Genomic DNA, 20,025 nt, shown 5'->3' with positions numbered 1-20,025 from the left:
AGATGCCACTTACAATAAAATGAGTAAATTCCATGGGTGGATGAATAACATGGGTGGATGAATACCATGAGTTAATTCCATTTTCCATTGGGATCATTCCTCTCTCCTTAAGAAGCAATGGTCCCCATTGCATGAAGTTCCCTCCTACGAAGCCTTTATTGAATAAAAAGATCCACTGAAGAGAAGGGTTTTATGTGGTTAAACCATAACCATGATGAATGAAGATCTGAGGATAGAGATACCCTGTAATGCTTGTGACCAACTGTGATATTGACAGTGTGTGGCCTAGCAAATGGACTTCGATGAAGTGTGGGTTTGTGGATGACCCATAACCATGACAATCGAAGATCCGAGGATAGAGATACCCTGTAATGCTTGTGACCAATTGTGATACTAACAGTGTGTGGCCTATCCAATGGACTTTGATGATAAGGATATTGTGCAGTTGACCCATAACCATGATGTTGGTTGTTGATGAAGTAGTAGGTGCCTGCATAGCCTGGGGTGGGAGGGCATGTCTCCAACGAGAACCCGCTCTGAATGTTGCTCCAGAATTAAAATGGACATAACTCAGTCAATATAACTCAGAATATTTATTATAACCTATTTTTGGAAGTAGAAGGACCATTTTTCATCTTCCGATGTGTTGGAAATCATTATCTGGACACCCTAGAATCTCCAATTCGCGCTAGAATTTTTTCTGCCATCACCAAAGTTCTGAAAAAATACTTGATTTTAAATGAACAATATCTCTCACATCCAAACTCTGATTCGACCCATTTTTTTTTTTGAAATTGGGTGATTTTTCAAGAGGAGCTCAGATCTATAATCCTTTTTCTAAAATTCTGCACAAAAGCTTTCAAGAATGATAGGAGAGTCGTCGTCCACCAGTTGTTGTCAGAAAAAAATTCTACAACATAACTGATTTTAAATCAACGATATCTCCCTCATCCAGACTTCGATTTGGCCGTTTGCTTTTTGAATTTTGGTATTTTTTCATAGGGAATCTAGGTTTGTTATTTGTTTTTGTAAATTTTCCACCAAAAGTTTCAGATCTAATCTACAAACTCACTGCCCAAAAAACATTCCTGCAAAAAAATGAAAGAAAAATTTCCTCTTCTTGGCCCAGGAAAATGCGATGTGGAGGATGTAGCACATCCATGAAGTTTGTTGAATATTGCTATAAAATTTGAAACTGAAATATGCATGAAACCCTCATTCCCATGGAATCATAACCTACTTTAGTAACACTGATCTGGATCTTGGGGGGATGCCCCCAAGATCTGAAAAATTGAAATGGATCTTGGGGGGGAGGCCCCCAAGATCTGAAAATTTGAAATGCCAGAAGAAAGAGAGGAGAATTCCCAATAAACAAAACCACAAAGAAACTTTTTATTGAAACAGATAATAACTGTAAAGACTACATTGTGGTGGACAATCTGTCATTTTACAAAATGTGACTTGTTACTTATAGTATTTTTTAGTTACAATACCACGGTTCAATTCCATGGGTGAATGAATACCATGGGTGGATGTCACTTACAATACCATGGGTGGATAAATACCACGAGTGGATGCCACTTACGATACCATGGGTAAATTCCATGGGTGGATGAATAACATGGGTGGATGAATGACATTGGTTGATGCCATTTTCCATTCGGATTGGAGGAAGGGGAAAGGGAAGGCATCCCAATCCAAATCTAGATCTTCCCATGGTGGGAAGAAGTTTGAAAAATTGAAAGTGCAATGCTTTCATTGTCATGAAGTGGGCCATTATGCTACGAATTGTCCACATAAGAAATTCAAGAAGGGTTCCTCTAAAGGATCTGATGATGAGGCACTCACCTCACAGTTTGAGCTAAATTTCTCTCTTATCGCATGCATGGTTTCATCCATGGTGGGATGTGTTTGGTACCTAGAAATTGGAGCTTCCTTCCACACGTTAGGTGACAATAATATTTTCAGTACCTTGGAGGAGAAGGATCTCCAGATGCGAATCGAGAAGGGCGATGATAGAAAGTACCGTGTTTTAGGTGAAGGTATAGTTTTGTTTCAGAGGGAGCATGGAGCTCCTCTCACCCTGAATGATGTTAAGTATGTACTAGTTCTAAAGAAGAATCTTGCGTCCATTGCTATGCTAGAGGATAAAGGCTATGATGTACTCTTTAGCAAAGGAAAGGTATTCTTGAGGCATATCGGCATTGGACAAACAAAGCAAATAGGGATTCGAGTTAATAATATATACAAGTTAGAGGTAGATAAATGTGTTGCTTTGAGTTCCGAAGTTGAGATGGTGCAAAGCCATGATGTTGGTGATCTATGGCATAGAAGATTAGGCCACATGCACCATGGAGCCCTGAAGATCATGCAGTATATTTCTACAGGATTACCCAAGGGAAAACTGGAGCAGAAGGATACATGCAAAGGTTGTACCTTGGGTAAGTATGTGAAATATTCCTTCCCAAATCGAGACAATAGAGTTGGGCCAATCGTGGAGCGAGTTCACTCAGATGTTTGTGGACCATTCTCTACAACCTCCACCCCTAAACAAAGGTACTATGTTATTTTTATTGATGATTTTTCTTGTAGATGTTGGATCTACTTTATGCAAAAGAAGGATCAGACCTTCTTGAGGTTTTGTGAGTTTAAAGCCTTGGCAGAGAAAGAATCTAGAAAGAAAATAAAAGCCTTGCATAGCGACAATGGTGGAGAGTATGTCTCTGAGAAGTTAAGGACTTTTGCACTGTAGAAGGAATTAAATGGGAGTTAACGACACCCCATAACCCACATCAGAATCAGGTGGCCGAAAGGAAGAACAGATCGATTGTGCGAGCAACTCGAGCAATGTTTCATGACCAAAGCCTACCACTACATTTGTGGGTTGAGGCATGCAATACAGTACTATACCTGCAATACAGAAGCCCACACCATATACTGGAAATGAAGACACCTATGGAGGCCTTTTCCGGGAAGTGACCAGATGTGAGTCACTTCCAAATCTTTGGATCATCTGTTTACTGTCATGTGATCAAAGATGTCCGAAAGAAGCTGGATACCACAACTGAGTTGGGAATACCTGTGGGGTACATGGATATACCCCACAACTATCGGGCGTACCTACCTACCAGTCAGAGGACTATGGTACACAGGGATCTGAAGTTTGAGGAGCATAAAGTCATGGAAGTATCACTTGAGAGGGAGCTCAAGTTGCATGTAGATGAGGAACTTTCAATTGCTAAGGAGGAGGAGCCTCAGATTGATGAGGAGTAGCCGCATATAGAGGATCCGAGAATGGAGACATCCACTTGTGTTGGTACTTCCAGAGATGGGTGGAAATGCTCAACAGAAGCTGACAGGTTGATGCTAGATACACGAGAGAATGTGGGACAGCCATCTTCTCAACGCAGACAGAGGAGGTCGCTTGAGCAGTACACTGGTTACATGGCCCTAGTTGGGGAGTGTGTAGATTGCGAGCCTTCTTCATTCGAGGAGGTAGTGCAGCAACTAGTCTGGGTTGATGCAATGGTGGAGGAGTATGAGTCCATCATGCGGAACTGTGTTTGGGATGTTGTCCCAAGACCTTGTGACAAGTCAGCGGTGAGCTCCAGATGGCTTTATGAGGTAAAGCAGGTAGCTGATGGCAGTGTTGAGAGACACAAGGCAAGGTTTGTTGCTCGAGGTTTCTCACAGGTTGAGGGGATCGACTACGATGAGACTTTTGCTCCCATAGCAAGGTTCTCATCGATTGGATTGATGTTGGCACTATCAAGTCATTTGGGGTGGAAGATCCACTAGCTGGATGTGAAGACAACATTCCTCAATGGGAAGATTGATGAGGATGTGTACATTGAGTAGCCAGAAGGTTTTGAAACCTTCGGTCGTGAGTCACATTTGTGAAAACTGATGAGGGCTCTATATGGGCTTAAGCAAACACCCTGTGCTTGGTACACTAGGATCGATAGCTATTTCACTGGGTTGGGCTTCACCAAGAGTGAAGTAGATGCGAACCTTTACCACATCATGGTAGAACGTAAGCCATTGATCATTGTTCTTTATGTCGATGATATGATTTTGACAGGTGATGATGAGATGATACAGTCTTGCAAGGAGGACCTTGCAATAGAGTACGAAATGAAAGACATGGGTATTATGCACTACTTTCTAGGCATGGAGGTATGGCAGCGAGATGGAGAAGTTTTTGTGTCTCAAGGCAAGTATGCCAACGAGATCCTCGGACGGTTCCATACAGAGAAGTGCAAACCCATGTAGACTCCTCTAGCTGGGAACTGGAGGAAGGAGGATGCTACTTTAGGTGAGGTAGTAATTGCTACTATTTATCGGTAGTTGGTGGGTTCACTTATGTATCTAGTGAACACATGACCCAACTTATGCTTTGCAGTGAACTAGCTGATTCAAGCAATGGTTCAGCCTACCAAAATGTTTTGGAAGGCAGCGAAGCATGTGATGAGATACCTCAGAGGCACATCTCAGATTGGATTGTGGTACACATGGATAAAGGGAGTGAAGCTTCAGGGCTTCACAGATGTGGATTGGGCAAGAAGTCCATCAGACCGGTGAGTTCAAGTGGTTTGCTATTCAACCCTACACACTCGTCGCTACACACACTTACCCATACCTTGCAGCCCAAGATGATGTCTTTGCGCATCCCTACTTAGGCGTCGAACGTTGTTATTACCCAAGTCTTTACTGTTATCACTCAGGTTGTTCACCAGGAAAGCTCCAAGGGAGGAATACGACCAAGGTAACCACTAACCAGTCTTTTAACTGCAGATTCTAGCCAATATGCAACCAGATAGGGCTCTCTCTTTGTAATTTAGCTTTGTTTTGAAGTGTTTTAGGCTAGTTATGATGCACAGAGTTTGGTTTTAATTTTTTTGGATGGTGATCTTAAGTAGAGCTGAGATGCAAGTCTAAAACAGTTTATACCATTGGGCAAATGGGGTCAATGAGGACAAACTGCTGAGAGTGTTTTCATTGGTAAAGGGAAATACTACAAAGCAAGATAATCGATCTTGGAACAATTTAGAAATCTGGAAATTGGTGGGATGTAAGCCTGTGGATGAAGGGCAATTAAGAATCCTTCATTATGCTGGCAGAGGGAAGGTGCATGAATACTATCAAGGAGCAGTAAAGAATCCCTAGGCAATATTCAGATTGAAGGAATTAGTGGAACAAGAGCAACTAAGAATTCCAGTTCATGCTAACCCTGAAGAAAACATAATTAACAATAGAGATTGAACACAGAGTGTATTTAAACAAATTCTGGGCTATTCTTTTTCTCTATTACTAAGCTTATGAAACATATATGAATTTTGCAAACACATAAGATATAAAACGTAGGTTAGAATAACTTATTGATCTATAGAAAGACACAAGAATTCTGTAGCAGGTCCCAGAACATCAAATCCACATTCGGACTGTCCAGTAGCAATGAAATTCAACAGCCTTTGTATTAAAAAGTCTTAGAGTTACAGTGCAGTCCAGAGAGTAAATCACCAACCCCAAATACATCTTATGGGGAGGTATTTATACAAAAAGGAGATACAAAATATCATCTAAATAAGTTATTTGAGCAATAACTTCCTTCACCTACTCTACAGAGGAAGTAAATGAGAGCAATGAATGCCGCAGTAAATGTTGATGTGTTGGTTGTTTGGTCTATTAGATATATTTCACTTTTGGACTAAATGAGTCGGTTGGTAGCTGTTTCTTTACTTTGTGTTCTTGCGTTTGTTGTCTTGCTGTTTTTCTGTGTTTCTTTCCCGACCTTGTCATCAGTGGTTGTTCTTGCATTAATGAGCTGCAATCACAATCTGACTTCCTCTTTCTGCTATTTTCACTCTTTGACAGGTGGCTCGTGCATTTGCATTTGCTGACCTATAGCCAATCAAAAAAGAAAAAAGAACCGAAATCACCTTGGTAAAATCTCCAACATTCCCTGCAACCATTCTTCTACTGGCAACTGATGTCTTTGTATTTTTATTAGTGTTTTGTCAGCTTCAGTATATCTATAGAAGTTGGGCTCGACTTCAAAAAGATGATTTATCTAATGTTCAATGTAGAACACATTCTCTAATTTGTCATATAGACTCTGTCCAGAGGGAGGCACTGTGTCTTCTAACATGCTTGATGAAGGTGTAATTGGATTAGAAACATAGGTGTTACCCTGTTGGCATACTATTCGTGTGTTAATAGTCTTCCACTGATGGTTAATAATCTGGGTAACCCTTTGCTCTGAAATGTTGCAAACTTTAGTTTGAAGGCATTTATTTCTATCTGCATTTCCTAGCACTTTCTTTCTAAAGTCTGTAGAAAATTCCTCAGGGTGAGCACCTATTTTACTATCAAAATGGTGTCTATCCTGTTCCTGATATCCAACGCTGCTAGTTGTTCTGTGGTATGAGTATTAAAAAATTGAATCATTCTATTGGCCTGCTCAGGCATATTTCCAAATGATGCTCTGGCCTTTTGAATCTCAAATTGAGCGATCCCTATCAATTCTATTTGCTCATGTATAGTCTGAATCGATTGCCATTGGTCAGTGATAGACTGGCCAATTTTGGCCCACAAAATTGTCTTGATCTCAGCCAGATTTTTATGAAGATTAAGCTCTTTTTCCAAAGATTTTATTTTGTTATCCAAGGCCTTTATTTCTCTTGTTTTTTCAGCCACTGTTATCTTGGACTTTTCATAGCTTACCTCTAGCTTGGCCAACTTTTCTTTGGCCTCTTTCAGCTCTATCATTTGAACTTCTAGCTCTTTTACTGCTCTCATCATTTCTTCCATACTCATGCTACATTCTGGTGTTGTTGTTGCTGTTGTTGAAGCATCCGTGGTTGATGTACCTATTGCTGATGCTGGAATGATAGAGGGATTGTTGATGCTAGTGTGGGAGGAGCAGAGGGAACTGCTGGAGCTATTTCAGGTGGCTGGGAGGTCGACTCTCCCTACTTGCCTTGCAATGCTTTCTCCAATTCTTGCTCCATTTGAATTATTCTTTGACTCGTCCTCATTAGCAAGTCCATTGCATCCCCTTCTGCCTTTTCTTCTGCAAGTTCTGTAGTTTGTGGGTGCATGGTTGCAAGTAGCCTCAATTTCTTTCTAAGTGCAGCAATATCTTCTTCCTTTTTCCTTATGAGGGCTTTGATGCCCTTGGCATCCTTAGGATCATGCCCTAGCTCAACAATAATTTCCTCCAGGGTCTTTATCCTGTTGTCTTTAGCCAAGGAAGATATTCTTTACAAATCCTATTGGGAAAATGTGTTGCTTAATGACTCCTTTAATTGATGGGCCAACATTGCCTTGTCTGCCAATGTAGCATAGACCATTTCACCCGTTTGCTTGTGTAGCTCAATTTGGTCCATTGGATGTATGTCTTTGGCAAGGACTTCTAGATTGGTCTTTATATAGTCTGTAGCTATCTGTGGTTGTTGAACATTAGGCTTGAAATGACTTAAGACCATCTTTTCCTCCTTAATGTCATAAGCTTCCATTAGTCTTTGCTGTTTGGAGGGTGTTGTTTTGAGAATTTGATCATAAAGTTGTATTCTCAACAACTCATTTTCAGCTTTCATTTCCATGAATGTTCCTTTAATCCCTGCTGGTTGCTTGCTTTGCTGCCTTGAGGAGGACACCTCCATACCATGTTTCCTTTCCGTTTCATGTCTGTGAGAGCTGGTGGATGTTTGTTGGCTGGTTTCACTCTCCCTCCTTGGACTCTCTATGATTCCTTCACTAATCTCCTCTTCAATTTGAGGATCTATTCTCTGTCTTTTGGCCTCTGGCTGCTGTGTTGACCCACTTGCAGGTGTGGTCTCTTCCCTGTCCCGTTTCTTGCTTCTTCCCTCATTGAGAGGAGTCTGTAATGCTGGAATCTATGGTGCCTCTGTCTGTAGTGGAGGGGCTTGCCCTTGACACTGTTCCTTTGAGGTATTTGGCTGCTCTATCATTGTTTCTAGCTCTGTATCTACTACCTCCTTGCCTTTTGTTGTACCTGCTATTGGTGTAGTCTTTTCTTGGGCGGCTTGTGAAGCTACAACAGTTGATGTGCCTTCTCCGACTTGCTGTGGAAATTTGAATGACACCTACCCAAAAGAATCCAAGTCTAGAGTATTTTCCAAATCTTTCACATTTTGATCCATTATTTCTTCCTGAGTGAACTCTTCAACTAGTGTGCCTTCCACCCACTCATCTTGGTTGGAAAATTGTTCTATTTGTGCGATTTTGCAATGTTCATAAGCTGACAGCCTATATTTTTTTTTTTTGGCATTGATAAAGCCATTTGGGTCATAAGGTACCCACCAAAAACTCCTTTTTAACCTGATTTTTTCCCCCAATATCTGATCAGCATCTTGCCATCCTTCTTTTTTGTTCATGACAAAGGGGCCTAGTTGGTCTCTGAATTTCAACTGAGACTTTTTCTTGGTGCTATGAAAATGAGTTAAATCTAAATTGATAAATTTCCTGTAATATTCCAAGGCAAACAGACTCATTGGCACATATCCTGACACCCTGTAGGGACACAGCTCACAGCCATATATCCTAATGACAGTGTGATTCTGGTAGAAGTACCAGTCACCTATTTTGTAGTTTTTTGAGAGCTACAATATTTTCTGCATGTCATAGGATAGTCTAGGAGGAGGAGTTCTCTTTAGGAGAGAAGAGGCTGGATAGACAAACATGTCAATGAACTCACAGTAAGAGTATGGAGAGCTGCAGACTTCATGAAAGACTGAGGTCCAAAAAATCACAGACCTCTTTTCGCCTTTAGAGTCCAATTTTCTGATGGGGCATTGGAAACAGTCTGGCTCATAATACAGGAATAGATGATAGATGTAGGATGAATACTTAAATACTCCTTCCCTATCTAGCTTCAGTAGTTGGTCATGTATCTTGTTGGCAATGAATTTGGCATAATTGTATTTAACAGCAGGGGGTTGTCCTGGGGTAAACGAAGACAGTAAGACCAATATAGTTTCATCAATATCTTCACTTGTCTTGAAACCTAGAACATAAGATATCATATCAACAAGTAATTTACCCACTTCATTGAAGCATACATAGAGAAAAGGAGGTGGCCCTGTAGGCTGGCAATCTGCTCTCATGAATACTTGGGCAATTCTGGCTATCTCCGAGATGGAGAGTTTGGGACCTTCATCAAGCAAGAATTTCATAGAAAGAGGGAGCAGAAGCTGAGTTGGCTTGAAGTTTAGCATTTGATTGATGGAGTCAAGAGTTATATGAAAGAGGATGCTCCCAGATGGAGACTTGACTGCCCTTTGATTTGGTTCATAATTTTCACACCAGAGGTGAATTATCTCAAGGAAGATAATGACAGAGGGGAGGAAGTATATGGGAAAATTTGATTCCCATATCCCATACAAATCATTGTTATTCGAATAACTATTCCTCAGCTCATAGAACGTCTGCAGGTGGTTTCTGTCACCAACCAAGTCTTGGATTAGATAATCCCTATCAGCTAGAGGTAATGTTTCCAATTCCTTGTGGGGAGCATTGAGAGGAGCAATGTTTAAGGACACTGGAGTCTCCATGGCTCAATTCTACGAGTGTAAATTTTGAAACTGAGGTCTCTGTGGACAGACTGAGTGTAATAGCAGTTTTGGGCGTCTTTCTGTGGAATTTTACAGATTAAATTCGGCTGAATAAACTTGTGGGGTAAAAATTATAGTGAAGAAGATAGTCTGTAGAGTTTTCTTTAGCGGAAACTGGATTATGGACAACTCTGGGCTTTTTCCTTCAGCATTCACAGAATAGAGTGAACTTGAGTTCGAGTCCACAGGAGAAACTTTGCAAAGGGAGACTGTTTTTACAGGGTTTCTTGGTGAAAAATTGGAGAAAATTGTGGTTATGGTGCACTTTCTGCGGGCGTTTTGATGGGTTTTAACTTAAATTTTGGAGTTCATAAGAAATTTAGCAGAGGAAAGTGAAAAATACATGGTTTGGGCATGACTGTAAGTAAATACCTGTTTTGATGGCGCAGTGAGCGATTAGCAGGGGTGACTCGAGCTGTGGGGTCGAGCCACGGAGCAAATTTGCAGGGTGATGGACTATGCAACTTTGGAGACGAATTGGTCGTAAAATCGCATGCAGAGGTCTCCACTAACGATAAAAAAGAAATAAACAAAAAATAGTCGTTTTAGCTACTTTTAACACAATTTGGGCCTTTTTGGGCTTTTGGCGCTTTTTTATGATGATGTCATCATGACGTATTTTTTGTCGTGTAGCGGGTACGAAGGATGATGTGGCAGCTAACGTGTTGAATGACGAGGCGGATGACACGGTGGCATGGTGGTGATGTCAACAGATGGCATGGAACTGGTGTGGAGTGGTGGCGGGCGACGTGGATGCAACGTCATGAGGTGATGTGGCTATGACGTCATGGGGGAGGCGGCAGGGCAGTAAGCGGTATTCCCTGCACCGCCTTTGGCCCATGGTGGTTTTGGAGGAGGGGGCTCCGACTATGCCAGGAAGCTGATGCGTGGCAGGGGTATGGCAGAAATACCGCGCATCCCCCGGACGCTAATGTTCGGCAAATGGGAGCTTCCAATATTGCCGCCAGCCGTTAGATCTATGGCGCGGGATCTGACGGTCGATGGGTAATGTAAACACTGGGGGTTTACAACAAAGGGACCCGCACCTTATTTTGACGTTTAATAATGTTCGCGGGGTTTTAACTTTGGTTACGGCAGAACGATTATTCATTTAACCATATGTTAAATGAAACCTGATATATATATGCGTGCGAGGATTTAACATACGGTTTGGGTGGGGGGTTTAGCACGGTTGTTTATTTAACCAGATGTTAAATAATCCCCAAGGATTTTCAATGCGGAGGGTCTATTATTAAGGTCCCAAATGGACTAATAATTCCTGAAATTGCTTTATGAGGATATAGTTGCCAGGTGTAGGAATATTATGTATTTTTGGGTTTTTTTATATAGTTTTTTGTAGAATAGGGGTAGGGCAAATGATAAAGGAGCTATATAATAAAGTTGATGTTAATATGATTTATGGATAGATAATGCTAAGTTTATAAGGTAATAACTTATGTTTTTTGGGGAAATGAAGTAAAATAGTAAGATCTTTTACACAATAAATGTGGCTTCTTTTAGCTAAGTAAACACAGAGTTCAACTTAGCATTTCTCATAAAATGAAGTGAAATAGGACTACTGGACAGATCCCAAGGTCCTTGAGGGGATGTTAGTAAATTATTTCTGGGGGAATGAAAGGGGAAATTAGTCATGCTTCCACTGTTCTGCAGTCACCCTGCCATGGTACTTGTGACATCCATCAGATAAGTCTTTCTTGACAAGACAAAAAATGATCACAAACTTGCTTTTGCAACCTCAAATTGCCTACCCAAACTAATACACCTAGCATTTTTTCTTCCTTTTGATTGGGTGCATTTGGACTAGCAAACCCTAATTTTCCTCTTTTTCTTTTGAATGCCCTCCTATCTAAGTCTACCATTATCTCTTCCAAGGGCCCAGATTAAGCAGTTCGGCTCCTTTGTTTCTCTACCTACTTACTCATCTGCCAAGCCTGAGTTGTTTGGAAAAATCTTTATTCTCTATTCTAAAGAAAAGTAAATTCAAACATGATCTAACCAGGATTGAATTGTCTGGCTATTCATCAACTATATCCAGAATCAACCACCTATACACAATGAAATTCTCCAACAATGGAACAGTAGTGGCATTTAAACTAGCACACTTTCTTGGTCTTTTGGTTTGAGGTTCATTTCTATCATTTTTTTTTACCAATCCATTCTTTTTGCCCTTTGATTTTTCTTTTAGGGCATACCCTCTTTTCATTTTTTAATTTTCTTCATTTGTTTACAAAATATGGAACCTTTGCAACATGGAAAGGATGATCATATTTGGCACTTCCATAGCCAATCATGAAATATGACACCTATTGGTATAGGAACCTAACAATGGCTCCACTTGGGGATGGCTTTCCCAGGTGAAAAGCCAAGAATAGCAGGTCACATGGCCTTATTTTCAACTCTTGCTGTGATCTAAAACTTCCTTCTACTGTAGACACGCAACTGAATCTTTGTAACATGTATGTACTTCTCATGAGCTAATGTAAACAGAATAACAACTCTGTTCTGGTAGATGGTCTAAATGTTCAGTCATCTTCATGGCTCCCAAACTTTCTTTTTGATTTCCTCTGATGAATTTAAATATGTACAAAAGGGTGCTACAAGTCCTTGCTTTTTCCCTCAAAATCTATTGCATCCTATCCCTTACCTAATTGCTATAATGAACTACTAAAATAGACATTATTTATGTACAAATACAGTTATGTTATGTTGATCAAAGAGGATCAAAATAATGCTTGAGCATTTGCCCATTGAATGGTCCCTCCTCAGCTTCTGTGCCATCCAAACTCTTCAAAAAATAGGTGTTGTTTCCTTGTACAGCCTGAATGACATAAGGTCCTTTCCAAAGGAAATCAAATTTTCCACGCTTTCCTTTGTCTTCTCTTCTAGAATCCCACTTCAGTACTTTGTCTCCTATGAAGAAATCTTCAGCTTTTGTTCTTTTGTCAAAAATCTTCTGGAGTCTATCTTGCAGAACCTGAGTTCTCTGATATACTCCCTCTCTAGTTTGTTGCAAGTGAATAGTTTGGTTGATTCTGCTCTGAATATCATTAGGTTCTGCTTGTATTTCTTGCAGCAACTTTATCACTGGGATTCCTAAAGAAGAAGGGAATCTTGCCTCCATTCCATAAGCCAATTCATATGGGCTTGCTCCAGTGGATCTTTCGGTGGTCAATTTGTCTGCCCACAGTGCATTTTACCAGTTTTTTATGCCATATTTTCTTGTTCTCTTCCAAGACTTTTTTGATGATGTTGATCAGGATTTTGTTGGATGAATCAGTTAGACCATTAGCTCGGGGGTAATAGGCTATGGAGTGGCCCAAGGTAATGTGGTACTTATGACAAAAATTGATCATTATTTTGGATTTAAAGGCAACAGCATTGTCTGTAATAATCTTTTCCGGACAGCCAAATCTAGACAAGATGTTGGTTTCTAAGAATTGCATGATGATTGAGTCATTGGCTTGCCTACACGGGGTATTTTCTATCCACTTAGTAAAATAGTATATGGCTATCAAAATCCACTTATGCTGGCCAGAGGATGAAGGGTGGATTTCCCCAATGAAGTCTAAACCCCACTGTTGAAATGGCCTTTCAATTGAAATGGGTTTGAGGGGCAAAGGGAGCAGTTTTTTCTTGCCTTCAAAAATTTGGCATTTGTTGCAAGAAGTTACATATTTCTTTGCATTAGTAAAGAGGGTGGGCCAATAAAATCCAGCCCTTAGGATTTTATCAGTTGTTGATTTCCAATACAAATGTCCACCACAGTCCCCTGCATGAAATTCCTTAAGTACTTTGTCAGTTTCATCCAGTGTTAGGAAATTAAGCAAAATACCTTCATGGTTTTTCCAAAACAACACATTATCTAGAATACAAAACTTTGAAGCTTTCATTTTTAAGAATCTCTTTTTAGTCCTAGATAACCCTGGAGGAGCTTGCATGTTTAACAATATATAACATATGTCAGCATACCAAGGTGATTGTAAAAAGGCTTGATTGATCTGTGGATTTGCCATCTCTTGTTCGTTATCCAGTTCATTTATGTCAAGGGCTTGAAAATTGGTTTCGGTCATCATCTTGGCTAATCTCTGTCCTTTTATCAGTTTTGTTGGTTTAATTTCAATGTCATATTCTAAAATGTTAGCTATCCATTTGCCCCTTTTACATTCAATTCCTTCTTGAGTTAGAATGTCTTTGACCACGACGTTTGGGACATAAGCTATCACATGAGAATACAAGATATAAAATCTGAAATCCTTGATGGCTTTTACAAGGGCATAAGCCTATTTTTCCATGATCTGATCTTATAAAGGTGCATCTCTAAGTGCTTTGCTGAAAAAAGCAATGGGCTTCTCACATCCTTGGCCATCCTTTTGTAGTAGGACAGCAGCAATAGTATGCTGAGATGCAAAGGAAAATATTATGAAATCTCTATCAAACTTAGGGCTTGTGAGAACAGGCGTTTTAGTCAAAGCTATTTTTATTTCCTCAAAGGCTTATTTAGCTTCTATGGTCCATTTAACTTTAGAATCTTTCTTCAACATATTATTCAATAGTCTTATTAGCTCGACCAAATTGAGAATGAATCTTCTTAGGAAATTGATCTTCCCTAGAAAGGCTTGTAGTTCCTTGATGTTTCTTGGGTGAGGGACTTGGAGGATAGCCTGAATTCTGTCTGGGTCAATTTTAATGCCATATTTTGAAATTATGTGACCTAGGAGTTTGCCTTCTTCTAGGCCAAAAATTGATTTCTTTGGGTTCAATGATATGCCATATTTTCTGCAAATTAGGAACACTTGCTTCAAATGATCTAAATGTTCTTGGTCTGATTTTGAAAAAGCAGTGAGGTCATCAAGGTATATGACTAAGAAATCATGGATCTCCTTTGAAAAGGCTATGTCCATTGCTCTTTGAAATGTGGCCCCTGAATTTTTGAGTCCAAAAGGCATTTTTACATATTTGAAGGTTCCCCAAGGTGTTGTAAAGGCAGTTTTATCTTGATCATTGGGGTGGACTAAAATCTGATTGAATCCTGATAATCCATCTAACAGTGAGATCCTAGAAGCTCCCATTACCCTTTGTAAAATATGATCCATCTTAGGTAAGGGGTAGTGGTCTTTGAAAGAGACTTTATTCAAATTTTTTAAGTCAACACACAATCTTATCTCTCCCATTTTCTTCCTAGTATGCACTAGATTTGAAATCCACTCTGAGAACCTGATAGGTGCAATTATTCCAACTTCATACATTCGTCTAACTTCCTTTTCAATCAGGGGAAGGAGGACAGGATTCACCCTTCTAAGCTTTTGTTTAAAAGGTTTTTGATTCTCTTTCAAGGGTATAGTATGCTGAATGATAGAAGTATCATAGGACTTGAGGTCATCATAGCTCCATGCAAAAACATCTTGGAACTCTTTAAACAACTCAGTGTATTTCAACTTTTGATTAGGAGGCAATGCTTTGGAGAGTTTTACCATTTTGGGATTTTCTGTGGTTCCAATATTGCAGTCCTCAATTTTTGCATTCAGTGGTTGCATTTTTGGCTTTCTTGGAATATCATTTGAATCAAATATATCCTCCAAAGGAGTTAAGCCTATGGGCAGAAAATTATCTTTTAGTTCAATTACTTCGTATTCTCCCTCAACCATTTCATCAAGGTCCATTTGTTTCAGTTCTTGTAAATTTTTGTCGTCAAAAGTTGTTGGATGCAAAATCAAATTTTTTGTTTGAGTTGTTATACTCTGCTCACTTTTGTCTATTTTCTATTGATCATCAATGGTGCTTGTGTCAATGTTTATACTTGAGAACTCCTCTTTCAAAGTTAGGAAATTATTTATTTGTGTATCATTTTCAAACACCTGCCAATTTTTGGCATTATCTGGGACAGAAGGTGTGTGTTTGTTTTCAGGAGTAAAGTGGTGGTTGGGCTCAAATGGTAGCTTGCAAGTGCTGGCAAAAGTGGCCAAACTATGTGCATGTAAATTGTGCTTTCTTGGAATTTTGGTGAGCTGAGATTCTGAGAAGGTGTTAAGTATTTCAATGGCTGCCCCTCTGTAAGCTCTTAACCTAAGATCATTTGTAACAAAGTTTCCCTTCATCTATTGGATAATTAAATCTGAGTCCCCTAGAATTGAAATCTTGGTTGCCCCTAGGCTTCTAATCAGTTTGAGTCCTAACAAAAGGGCTTCATACTCAGCCATATTGTTTGTACATCTGAAATTTAGCCTATATGCATGTTATAGACAATTTTGTGCCTTATAGATCTAAGCATGAAATGTCCATAAACCAAGGGCTCCTAAGTCCCTAAAAGTGTTGTTCCAACCCCTAAAGGAAGAAGGTCAACAAATTACAGCTTCTCCTAGAAGTTCTCCACCCGAAACTGCTTAGAATAAGTCAAATCAGGATCATTTCAGCTGCTCCACTAGCCAAGTGTGTTGCATAGCACCTAATTCCACTAGCTAGGTGGATTGCAACGCACCTAAATGCACTACCAGGGTGTGTTGAGTTGGAAATGACAAATGGCAGTGTCATTCCGCGAGGTGGAGAGACAATGGAAGCTTCCAGAATCTTTCCCAATGACACTTGCCTCACTGAATTCGACCAAGGATGAGTAAGAGGCTTTCAGTCTCCAAGTGGAAGCAAGAAATGATAGAGAGAAGCCACTAATCAAATCATGAGCTGACTCATCCTCCTTGCATACATCAATATATGGATCCCTCATCCCAGAGATCCAGAGGCTGGAATTTTGCACATTGTAAGGAATTGTTGTTGGTTTTGAGATACATATCAGAGAATTGGGTGATCTATGCTTTGTTGGGGTTGAAGAAGGGACTTCTTTGCTGGGAGGTTGATGCTGGGTTAGGAATCATTAGTTGTAACTCCTCCTGGATCTTCTTGTATATCAATAACACTATTTGAGTTTCTTCTCCATGCTTGTGTTTCATTGATGCTTGTTACATTTGTATGGTTAACTTAAATCTGATCCTAAGTTATTTATGAATATAAACCCATGTCTTTGTATAGTTTCCTTCTTCTGTGATCTTACAGGTACTTGGTGAAGCTGGGCAAGTAAGGGAGCAGGTAGCTGTAAGCTGTCAAAGAGGAGAGAGATTGGATCAAAGGAGTAGCGCAAGACACAGGTTGGTTCATCCTATTTCTCTTTGTTTATAGTTCATAAAGAAGAATACAAAATTAGTTTTCTCTGTTTGTTTCTAAGGTAGCTGTCACACCTTAGTGGGATAGAGCAGTTCTAAATAGACACTTTTCCCGATAACAAAATGGCGACTCCGCTGGGGATCGTGTCTAATTAGTTTGTTTATGTTTCTCTTGTTGTTTATTTCATAAACTTATAAGTAGCAATCGAACTGCATTTGCCATTAGCAAATGCAAAGTAGACATCTGCTGCTTCAATCCATTCACTGGATCTATTTATGATTTGAATAGCTGATTCATAGACTACCTGGTTGCCCTTGTGATAGCTCTTAGACCCCCCTTAGATCTACCTCTGATTGTACATTACTGATTGCTTTTACTTGGCCAAAAACCAAATATTAAACTGCAAACCGTGACCCAGAACCCGGATAGAACTCTCGTTTTTGCCCCAGCGCAGGCTCTGTGAAGAGGTTCTGCATTTCAACACACTTCCCGAGAGGGCTACCTGCACTGCAATGCAGTTTCTCTGTGTAACAGGTGCGCTGATCAGCCTAGCCCTGTGCAGCTGAGGTTCTTTGCTTCATTTTTTCCAGTTTTGTCTCTGATTTTTGCAGCCTGTGATCAGTATTTTACTGTTTCAAACCCCTTTTCCTTACTGATATTCCGCCTCAGTTGTACAAAAGAACTGTAGATGTTTTTATGTGTTTGTTGAGTCGTTTACAGTTTTCCATTGCAAAATTATAATAGTCGTACTGTCGTCCTTTGATTTAGATCTGTCGCAAGTGTCGACTTTGATCATAGGAGAAAGTGTATTTGCCTTTGATAGTCGATTATGCCTTTACTTTTGCCTTTGGTTTGAATTTGTGACTTTCTAGTGTCGAAACGAGTATTTATTTCAAAATCATAGAGTGTCGTAATCATCTCTACCTTTTGATTTCGAAAAAGCTTGTTTATGTTTGTCACTTGAAAGCAAATTCAGATTTGTACATCAAATTTCTTTTTAGGCATCAATATTAAGAAAGTGAAAAACAAATGCATGCATGTGAATTTGCATATTGACAGTCTATTTGGCTTGATTTAGGAAAGTGCATTTACAGTGTGCTCGTTTCTCTTTGCGAAAAGATTGTGTCTTTCTTTTCCCCTAGTAGCTAGGATTTTCATTGCTGAAAAGAGATAAAGTTTGTTTATCATCTTTAGATTGCATTTTAGGAATTACATCTACATCTCTTGGTGAACCCAAAAGGAAAAATTCATAAGAAATATCAACTTAAAATAATTTCAATGAACCTAACAACGCTTTGGAACTTAACGCACAACATTTAGAGGTCTAGGTTAGAGACGTATTTCGGCGTCGTAAAACCTGGTAACTGTTGTCCTCACTGATGGTTGGGTGATTCCCCCACTTTGAGACGATAAGTGCCAGTACGGACTTGTGCTCCCATGTACCGTCGAGTATATATTGGGAGACCCCTATAGGCTTAAATCCTTTATCCATAGGAAGCCGTGTCGGCTGCCCTACTGATCGCAATGCACCGAACGCAGCATTCGGGAAGATTGACTGCCATATCGTAAAATGTATTCTGCAGTTTTGCGATTGGTTTGGTACTCCCTCTACCTAGACCTCCAGAGCAGTCCCTTTCATTCCTTTTCAGACTCTTTAACGGAAAAGGTCCATCTGAGCACTTGTCACTTCAGGCTCATTAAAAATTGAAGGAGACTAGAGTCATCTTTTGTTTTTTCTCGACTCTTAAAAACTGAAAAAACAAGTTGTGTCAAAGTGTGTTAAAATTTATTTTAAACGAAATATTCATACCCTTTTCCTACATTGATCTTGGGTTGAGAAAATGGAGCCTACCAACCAAGGAATTCCCCTTGGTGGAAATCTTAGTCCCTTCTCCTCTTGGGGAGATGTTGGTGCGCCCCATATGGCCACATTGTCGCCTCCAGGACTGACAATTGGTTTGCCTGTCTCTTCTCAACCTCTGTCGTTCAAAACACCACTATTCCTGAACAATCGAATCAACAATTAGACGAGTCCAGAGTTTCCCACCAGCCTTCTACCTCCTCTAATTCTTCCTCTCCTCCTTCCTCTTCGCTTGATGGGGCTGGTAAAGCCAAAAGTCAAGTTCCTAAGGAAAAGAAGGAAAAGAAGAATAAAGAGGATAAGAAGAAGGAGCCAAAGGCGAATGGGGGAAAACGAGTGTCGTCTAACAAAAATCCACACAATGTGCCGACCAGGCCTAAATCGCCATGTGTCATTTGCAAAGGAGACCACCTTCACAGAGATTGTCCTTGCATCCCCTGGATACTAAGAGACTGGTCTCCTCGTTTGCACAACCCGGTGTCGTCAACCTCTGATGATCATGTTGAAAGCACACCGTCAACTAGTGAAAGTGAAGCCCCAGGACAAAAAGGGAAAGCTAGATTTCCCTCTAAACTGTGCGAAGGCAATCATGTCATCCACCGTTGTCCCTTCTTAGATGAAGCTGAAAGAGTTTTGGATGATCGTCCGGTTTCACCGTTACGACTTCCTCCTCGATATAAAAAACTCTTGCCGAGTTCGTCACTAGTTGAGAATCCAGCTGGCCCGCTCAGGTGGTCGGCTGAAGCACTTATCATTGAAGATAAACCATCTGGATCCATACCAGATGAAAGTCAAAAGGTCTAGGCGGAAGTTGACCCGGTCTTGCCTTCAGATGATACAGTCACTGAAGAGAGCAAGGATGACACCATCCAAAGTCTCTTCATAAACACAGACTCCAACGAACATGGGGGCAATTTACCCATTCCTTTACCGCAGGAAGGAAGATCGTCAGAGCCATACCCGGCTGTCTATTCGGTCCCACCTCCAAGCAACCTAGTTGTCTCCATCGACTGGAATTAACTAGGTATACCCCGTTTATCAGCAAGCATACCATTTCGAATTATCGTTCAAATATATAGAATGGTCATGGATGGTACCATCATAGATGAGGGGGCTTCTGTGAGTATCCTTTCCTCGACTGCTTGGAAAGCGCTTGGTTCGCCATCGCTTTTGCCTGAGATGAGAAATCTGACAGGCTTTGATAAAGGAACCAGTCGACCTTTAGGGATCCTTCCCGATGTGCCCATAACATTGAGAAGGAAGACAGTTCGCATGAACGTAATGGTAGTTCAAGGACCCTTAGATTACAATCTACTCCTTGGACGAGACTATATTTATTGCATAGGAGCCATTGTA

Source organism: Pinus tabuliformis, chromosome 9 (genome assembly GCF_031772625.1).
Source record: "Pinus tabuliformis cultivar Carrire ecotype Pingquan chromosome 9, CPIR1, whole genome shotgun sequence".
Taxonomy (NCBI): Eukaryota; Viridiplantae; Streptophyta; class Pinopsida; order Pinales; family Pinaceae; genus Pinus; species Pinus tabuliformis.
Note: the sequence above shows the minus strand (reverse complement) of the source record.